The 9,285-nt window shown below is 39.9% G+C and overlaps 1 pseudogene across 1 annotated transcript; it reads right to left on the bottom strand.

Annotated features, from left to right (window-relative positions):
* Positions 1 to 7,753: 7,753 nt before the first annotated feature.
* LOC147882656 (uncharacterized) lies at positions 7,754 to 8,921 on the bottom strand (annotated as a pseudogene). The gene is made up of 4 exons (XR_015543842.1): positions 8,644 to 8,921; positions 8,445 to 8,496; positions 8,125 to 8,338; positions 7,754 to 8,031 (listed from the first exon to the last, which is right to left on the bottom strand). The product of XR_015543842.1 is annotated as an uncharacterized LOC147882656 (transcript).
* Between the last annotated feature and the right edge of the window lie 364 nt (positions 8,922 to 9,285).

Below are 9,285 nucleotides of genomic sequence, written 5' to 3'. Positions count from 1 at the left end.
CTATGGCCTTAAGCAAGCACCTAGAGAATGGTATCAAAAGTTTGATGCATTCATTCGGTCCTATGGTTCAGAAGAAGTGAGATTGATCACTGCCTCACTGGTTCCTTATGCATCAGTGGTTGGGGAGTCTTTTGTATGCTATGATAGCTTCTAGACCGGACATTGCATTTGCAGTGGGAGTTGTTAGCCTGTATATGGCTAATCCAAGAAAGAGGCATTGGTAGGCAACTAAGTGTATCATGAGGTACATGAAGGATACCAAGGACATTTGTATCTACTTTGGTAGAGGAGAGATGCATGTACTTCGGTACACAGATTCAAACTATGTAGGGCAAGTGGATAGCAGGAGATCCACTTCTGGTTATGTGTTCACCTTTGCAGGTGGTGCAGTGTCGTGGATGTCTCACACATAGAAATGCATTGCTTTGTCTACCACTGAGGCCAAGTATGTTGCACCCATTGCAAGGAGGCTATATTGCTTGATCGTCTAGTGGAAGATTTTGGGATTCATACAGGTGTACTGACATTGCATAGTGATTCCATGAGCTCTTTTCAACGAGCATAGAATCTGGTCTTTCATGTAAAGACCAAACACATTGAGGTCAAGTACCGTTTCATCAGGGAGGCACTTGAGGACAAGTGCATAGAGCTTGTCAAGGTTCATAGAGATGATAACCCTATAGATATGCTGATGAAGTGTCTACCTAGTCAGTGATTTAAGTATTATCGTGTATTGATGGGCATTGGATAGTATGTCGATTGTTGTTCTCCCTTAAAGCCACATTGGCCTTAAGGTGGGAGGTTGTGGGGGTTAAATGCCACTGTACCTTAACCTCGGTTATGTACAATACTCAAACACATATATATATTGATGTCATAGAAGATTCGGGTGTTTTGCACCCACCAAAACTTGTGTGGCTCTCTCTTCTGGTTCTCCCTCTCTCTCACCTTCTTCCATTCTGCTTCTGTTGTTGAGATCTCTCTGATTATGGTTAGGCGGGAAACCATAGGGCTTGACGGTGCTTGCATACTATGAGGCCTAGAGGGTTTGGGTCTACGGTCATGCCTAGGCCTAGACATTAGTTAAGAGGTGCAAAGGGGAGCCCATGAGAGGGCCAAAAAAGGTAAGGTACCTTGTGGGACACATGGCACCAAGACATGAGGCCACTTTGCAAGCATTGGGCTAGGGGGAGGTTTCTAGAAAGAGAGAGATCTCTATGGTAATGAAAAAGGAAACAAGAATCATGAGATAGGGGATTCCTTCAAACCATGGCTGGGAGGAAAGCTGGAGAAGAGCCCTCTATGTTTGAGAGACCATGACAGCTCTCCTCCTATAGGATTGCGATTTTGTAGTCACTTATCTGTCGAGGTTCCCGAATCACATTGTTAATGCCTTTCTCGTATCTATCATCAATCCGTCTAAGCCATTTTGTCATTTGCCCAAGCTCCCATCGCCCATTATACACCTCTTTTTGTCCCTTACCATGATACCTCGTTGTGTATAGTGGATGACCTTTGTCGCTTGCAAGCTGAGGATCCCACCATCTCCACTCTCATTTGGCAAGTTAAGGCCAATTGTCCACCATTACACTAGGCCCTCTACGATGATCTACTTTACTATCATTGAGCTCCTTTCCAGGCTCACTTAAATGTCCCTCTCACTGTTTAGGATCTCTACCTCAAGTCGTTTCATGAGGATCTCTTTGGCGGACATCTCAGGTTCGTAAAAGTGCTCCACAAGCTACACTCTAAATTCTTTTTGCCTAAAATCCGCTTCTCTGTTCACTGGTATCTTCAGTCATGCTCTATCTATCAGCTTCATAAATCACTTCCTCAAAAGCGTGCTTGGGATCTTCACTCTATCTTAGCCTCCTTTGAGCTGGTCGCTTATGATATTGCTAGCCCTTTCCTGTCCTCACATTTTAGCAACTTCTACATGATCATTCTCATCGCCTACATAACTCGCTAGGCCATTGCTAAACCCTTGTCTACTCGGGCATCTGATGTGGCTCTCTTTCTCCTCTATCATGTAATCCAAGCCTCTAATAGTTTAATAATTCTCTAAAGGCTCCTCTTTGAGTCCAATTTTTTTGTAATGAAACCACAACCTTAGTAAAAGATGATTGTAGAACTTGGTTACTAGCAATTGTAGGTGCCAACTAGCATATGCTAGTGGTAACCAACATTTTTCCACCTCTTTAACCCATGAAAGGAAACACTCATTCTAGGCTCAATGGAAAATCACTAGGATTGCATTGGCTTTTGATGAAATCATAAATATCTCCCATTAGACTTTGGAGAAAATATTCTTCTTTGTAGCCTTTGTTCATCTTGATTTCTTTTCATCTGGAGGATTCAGATCGTAGACCACCAAGACCATTAAGGAATGAGGGACAAGCACGACCAAAGGGTATGGAATCGCTTCAAAGGCTGACAAAGAAGTAGAATATCCTTATTTTTATCCAAAAAGCTTAAGGGGCAAAGGAAAAAGTAGCTAGCATTAGGTAGTACCACATAGTACTAAATAGGGGATGTACCCATTAATTTTAAGATGTTGGACATTATTGCTATTGAGTAGTATAGCACACTTCCTTCAAACCTTGAAAGTCAATTCCAATGTTAAAATTGTTTTTCAACATTCACAATATGAAAACGCATCAATTAAAAAAAATTCATATTGTATGGTAGAAAACCTATGCTTTGAGTATTCTAATATCTATGCTATATAGCATAAAAAGTGTGACACCTAACCATGCTAAGTTAGCGCTTGCAAAGGTCTCTCATGACATAGTGCTAGCTACCCACGCATTGATACTCTATCTAGTTTAACAAACATACTAGCCAAAAATGAGTCATAGACATGGACTCATCTCATTACATAGTACTAGTTACCCACGAACTGGTAATTTCACTCTATTTGGCTTAACAAACATACTAGCCAAAAATGAGTTATAGGTAGACTCAAGACTGAGTGTTAATGTCGCTTACAAAATAGACTTTCAATTGAAGGAGCTTACAAATAGATACAATGGCAACATCTTGCACGCAACTCAAAATTAATGAGTAAGAAAGCAAAAAATAGTAGCTTTTCAAAGATTACTATGGGAAAGTCGATAGAGTTTGCACAGCCTGGTATTGAAAATTAGTACCAATTGCAAGGTCACGGAATGCATACTTTTAATTAACTTGAGCCACAAGATCAAAGAAAGTTCATCAACCTATTTTTGCATGTAAATCCTAGGCCATGAATAGCCTCAATGATCTGGAGTTCTACGGGGGAAGGAATGTAAAGCTCTACGGGGGAAGGAATGTAAAGCTCAGGCTCAGCTGGACTGTCAGACAGAGGAGCAAGGTGCGGAAGGAATGAAGCTTAGTCTTCACCTAGGAGGAGAGAGGGAAGGAATGTAAAGCTCAGGTTCAGCTGGATTGTCAGACAGAGGGGCAAGGTGCGGAAGGAATGAAGCCTAGTCTTCATCTGGAGTTCTACGGGGGAAGGAATGTAAAGCTCAGGCTCAGCTGGACTATCAGACAGAGGGGCAAGGTGCAGGAGAAATGAAGCTTAGTCTTCACCTAGGAGGAGAGAGGGAAGATTGAACTGTTGGTTGTGTAGAAAATCATATGTAAAGAGGGGGAAGACAGTTTGAGATGAGAGAATCAAGGTCCTTGCAAGAAATGGCATGTCATTGTTTCAATTATTAGAAGTAGTTTGAACATGCATGCGTAGTAATTATGCAACAAACTAGTTATATTTGCGATCATAAAACTGTGAGCTTTTGATTTAGAGCTTTTTTAACACACCTAAGAAAACTTCGATCTTCTATGCCATATGTCACTGTGAGAGCATGAAAATAGAAGGGTGCCTTTCCATATTGATTTTCCCTCCATATGATTAGAATTGTAACCCATCTATGCATACATTATTACCAAAAAATTAGCTTGTGAGTACAACCTTTTGAGATGAGGAAGTCATACTACTAAAGGGGTCAAGAGTATCAAAAGCTACAACATGTCATAGAAGAAAATGCAAACAAACAGGGGTCCACTCATCATCAGTGGTTATTGACCTAGAGACTTTCTCTAGGTTATTGAGCTCCACAATGGTATGCTCCCTACAACAATGGGTGTCGTTTTTTAAATTATTGGTACTACAGCAAAAGTACGATACTTGAACATTTTTTTGTGTAGAATAGTCTCAATGCAAAATAAAATGTAAGAGCTTAAAAATGGCATATGATTAAGTAAATTGTACTGTGTATGCATAGGAAAAAAAACAAAAGAAAATAAAGCAAAAATATATGGGAATATCTTCTTTGTGAAAACCTTTGACAAACAAGGAAGTGGGGAAGTCTGCAAAAATAAGTCTCACCACCTCAAACGATGGAACCCCATTATGGGAGTACATATCATATTGATTGGTCTCCAAGAAGTGTAGTATGCTGCAATAAGACCACTTGCAATTACATTTACCCATTTATCTCATCATAATTCTTATAAGCCTATATTCATATGAATTTTGAAAAAGAAGGGTACCTCTCCAATGCAAAGGAATCAATGGATGATACATCAACCAATAGAGCATCTACTTTGGACTGAAATTGGAAACCTAAACTCCAACAAGTATTAGTAGAAATCGGATAGGAACAATCAAAGTAATTCACATTGTGTGAACCATAAACCAAATCACCTGTTCGATGTGTCGAGGGATGTCTATTTGAATCGGCCACATCAATGTTGGAATGCTGAAAGGAAAGAGTAGAGTGGACACAAAATCAGAATACTTGCTTATAGAATGAAGAAGAAAGAGGTCCTTAAGTAGGCACCTCATACAAGGTCACTGACATCACTGATGACCTCAAAGCTCCACAATCATCTCCTCAATCTGCTCCTAGATTCACTCAATCATCCTATGTGGCTTTTCCACCACCTAACTGTGCTTGTGGGCACCTAACTGTGCCTCTAGCACTCACACATAGAAACATAAGGTGTGCCTGAGGCATACACCTTGAGATATCCCAACAAACCCCCCCTCAAGGAAATGCCTCAGGCTATGTCAAGGATACATCTAGTCTCATAGTTTCTCATGCCATCTCATGGTGGTCAAGGATAAATCTATGGCTAGGTTCTCATGCTAGCAAGGGTTCCCTTGGGTGTAAGGTAAATAGAAAGGGATACAAACAGACCTTCCAATGGTTATCTCCCTTGCATGTACATGCACACAATGTCTGCAAGAGGTACCATGGAACAAAACATACACATGGCCTACATCATAAGGTGACCAGAGGTGTTTACAAAACACACACAACACAATAGTTTATTTTCATTCATTTTGGAGGACTATCCAGGCTGAGTACCTTTACATAAAAAAAAGAGATCTGGAGCATACATAGAGATGATTTAAAATGCATAATCTTCATGGGATGCCTCATCTTGTGGAGGCAAAATATCCATGTCAAGGCAAGGTCTTACCACATGGGCAGTGTCAAGGCAAGGTCTTACCACATGGGCAGTGTCTAGTGCCTTATAAGATGGTACTATGATAGAACAAGTGGATTTGAAAGTCATATCCTTCAAGAGAACAATTACCTTGTCATCTCCATAGTTGTGTAGAGAAGCATATCTTAGGTGTCTGACCTTCATCTTTTTCTTGTACTTGGAGTCAAATAAAAGTGCCATGAGAGGGTAGATCTCTGTAGTTGCTTCCTTTTTGGCAACCATTGTTTTGGCAATCTTCAATAAGGAAGTCAGGTTGGCATTTTCATCCTTTGTAGCATAACAAGACATTGCTTTATGTTTTGGCTTTTCACATATTTGGCATAAGCAAGCCATGAGAGGCTCTAACCCAAGTATTGGGTAGTGTCTTCTCTCTTACAAGTGAAAAAGAACTGAAATACTTCCAAAGTATAGGCACTTGATGTAGCAAATAGTAGTGACTAGTTTTCAAACAATGATGCTACTCTTTGCATGCTTCATAGAAGTGAATGAAATAAACACTTTCCAATCACAACCAGGTCTAGCAAGTCAAAACAAAACTGAAGCAACACTTATAGTGAAGTTATTGAAAACTTCAAATGACCAGAAATGCTAGAGTAGCATTTTATGTAGCATCATTTTCAAAAGTATGTCAAAACTGTCAAAACTAGAGAGCTGAACTTGGAGGGCTCATATCACACTCTTCAAAGCAAAAGAAAGAGGGCTTTCTGAGGCAAAAGAAAGCTGGTATACCACAGTAGATCCTCTGGGAAGAAGAGGCGAAAATATGCATCAGGTCGCCTTCACCTTCATGAACAAAGTCGACTGGTTTTTCTCTGTTTTCTCCTTCAATATGCAGCCATTGCTGCTCAGATTTCAGCACAAGGTAGCTCTAGGTATGGACTAACTCCCCCTGAAAGGAATTAGAGAAAGTCGAAGCAGGCGCAGAGAACTTGCAGCAGAGAACTTCGACGACTTTCGTACAATGGTGACCAGCAGCATGGGTATTTCATCGATTCCTTGCAGCCAGGAGTTCGCCCCATCTAGGTGGATCTTCAGCTGGAAGGGCGTGGGAAATGAGTGAGAAATGGAGGAGAACAAGCTTAAGCAAGTTTTTGGAAGAGGAGGGAGAGATGGTGAAGAAGAAGAAGAGGAAGAAGATGATGATGTGGCAAAAATGGGTTCAAGGAGGATCAAATGGCTCTGATACCATGTTGGAATGCTGAAAGGAAAGAGTAGAGTGGACACAAAATCAGAATACTTGCTTATAGAATGAAGAAGAAAGAGGTCCTTAAGTAGGCACCTCATACAAGGTCACTGACATCACTGATGACCTCAAAGCTCCACAATCATCTCCTCAATCTGCTCCTAGATTCACTCAATCATCCTATGTGGCTTTTCCACCACCTAACTGTGCTTGTGGGCACCTAACTGTGCCTCTAGCACTCACACATAGAAACATAAGGTGTGCCTGAGGCATACACCTTGAGATATCCCAACAATCAATGGACAATGCCTTACTGGTGGGTGACATGTGCAATTGGCTCTTATCAAGCTTTGGTTTTTCCTTTGACTCTTCCCTCTTTTGTTTTGCTTTGTCAATTTTAACCTTTGGCTTCTCTTGGGCATGACTTGCATTTGTGGCTCTTAGGGATTTCACACTACACTTCTCTTGAGCATGAGTTGCATCCATGGCGCTTGGAGATTTAATATTCTCATCCACAATACATTGGACCTCTTCCTTAAATCCTACAAATTTATAAGGACAATGATACTATCATTTGCTTTCAAATCACAACTATTTTATTATGAGATAGAGGTGAAAATTGGACTTACTTTTCCATAGTTCTTGTTCTTATTTGGGAATGTCTTGTAGAGGGTATTCCAACCACCATGGACACTCATGACATTCTCAATGGGAGACACCCCTGTCTTGTAAAGTAGGAGAATACATTGAATTCTCATCTTGCATGCATCTTTGAGATTTGTAAAAAACCTCAAAGCCATTAGGAAGCCTAGGTCCCTCCACCTCCAAAATGTGGATTTGAAGGCATGCTTCGCCATACAAATGGTACCAAAACACTTCCTTTCGCATGTAATTGCGAAACTTTTTGGCATTGGAAAAATGATCCGCATTGGAGTCTTTTATTTTAGATAGGCTCATTGCTAGAAGGATTTCTTTTTTTCTACAATATAAACATTTAAAAATAAATATATAATGAAATCTTTAAAATAGCATTACTCTTCTAAGACAACAATTATAAGATTTATTCAAGGATCATGACTACCTCTCAGAAGAAACTTTAGCTCAGCACAAAGAATATAGTTTATCCTTTGTGATACCCATCTAGTTTTGTCTTCCCAGTTGAGCTCCAACAACACAGTAAAGAACTCCTCACCATGTGCATGATTAGCAATAGCCAAGTATTTGTACCCTCTATCTCTTAATTTGTCTTCTTCCTTATTAACAAATTGCTTTTTCTTGGCTACTAGCTCTTCCCCATCGAAGCCCTGGCCTCAAAGATGTGTCTCCTTTTTTGCAAGAGAATCACTATACTCATCCTACATTATGAGAATAGAGTTACAAAATAAGACCACAATAAAAACCAAAATAGTAGAGCAATAAGAACCAAAATAAGAACCATGACAACGCACCTTCCAAACCAATACTGCAATTAATGAACATGGTGTATGATACCATGGAGCCACTCCATGATGTTGCCTTGTCTCTAACTCATACTCTATTTCTGCCCATCGCTGTTGTTGTGGTGTCATTCTCTCCAAAATGCTCTCCTTATTGGCAATACCAAATTTTTGGAACATGAATATCTCATGTCCAAGATTAGACTTTGCATGGGCCCCTGTCACACTGAAAAGCATAGTTATTTTGAAATGAAAACAATTTCAATCTAATGAAAAAAATACATAAACTTTGAATATATACATGGTAATGAATGTGGTGAATGTGCACTTACACATTGGAAGCATCTAATGCTAGGAGAAGCTCGCCCTCTTTCCTCTTTTCCACTTCAATAAATTGACAACTAACACGAATATGGTGTGTAAAATCATCATTGTAAACTTCATTAAAAAACCACAAATTTTTTTTGTCAGACATATATGCACACAACATAAAAGAAAAATAATAAGTATACAATAATTTGAATCACTTACCATCTTTGATATGCTTCATCCAAGTCTTCAATCGGTGATTGCCATCCCAAACAAGAAACTTCCAACCTTTTAAATCTGCCCACTCTTTAGGAAGCTCTCTCTCAAATATATCATTCACTTCTCTCCAAATCGGTCCCCAATCCTTCAAATTTTGTGGAGTTATAGGCATATAATCCCCATTTTTTCCTTTTAATGAAACCAAAAACTTTCCCATGGTTTCAATGTATGCTACACTGCCAAATGAGGGAATCAACCAAGAGGCATTAGAGGAAGCTGGCCTAATGGCCTCATTGGGAACAAGTCTACACAAAGGGACCATGGGTTGGATCAGAGCCTTGGATCAGAGCCCATCCTTTAAAAAAAAGTGGCTAACACATCAGACATCATGCCCAAAGGAACCTAGACACCAAGATGATGAGCATGCTTATCTTTTTTCTTTTTTTCATGTTCTCCATCTTCATTTGCTATGCCCTCTTCCTCTCCTTCTATAAGCTCAGTCATTGTGTTGCCTACATCACTTATCATCCTATGAGTTATGTCATTACTGGCATCCTCAATGCTATCCTCCATTGCCTCATCATCTATAAAAATGCACCTCTTACGTGGTCTACCACTCTTTTTTGTAGGAGATTCGGAAAAGGT

The sequence above is a fragment of the Dipteris shenzhenensis genome, chromosome 29 (assembly GCF_047967505.1).
Source record: "Dipteris shenzhenensis isolate YYH24624 ecotype China chromosome 29, Dip_SZ_1.0, whole genome shotgun sequence".
Classification (NCBI taxonomy): Eukaryota; Viridiplantae; Streptophyta; class Polypodiopsida; order Gleicheniales; family Dipteridaceae; genus Dipteris; species Dipteris shenzhenensis.
The sequence above is the reverse complement of the archived record's forward strand: the minus strand, read 5'-3'. Positions and strand labels throughout refer to the sequence as shown.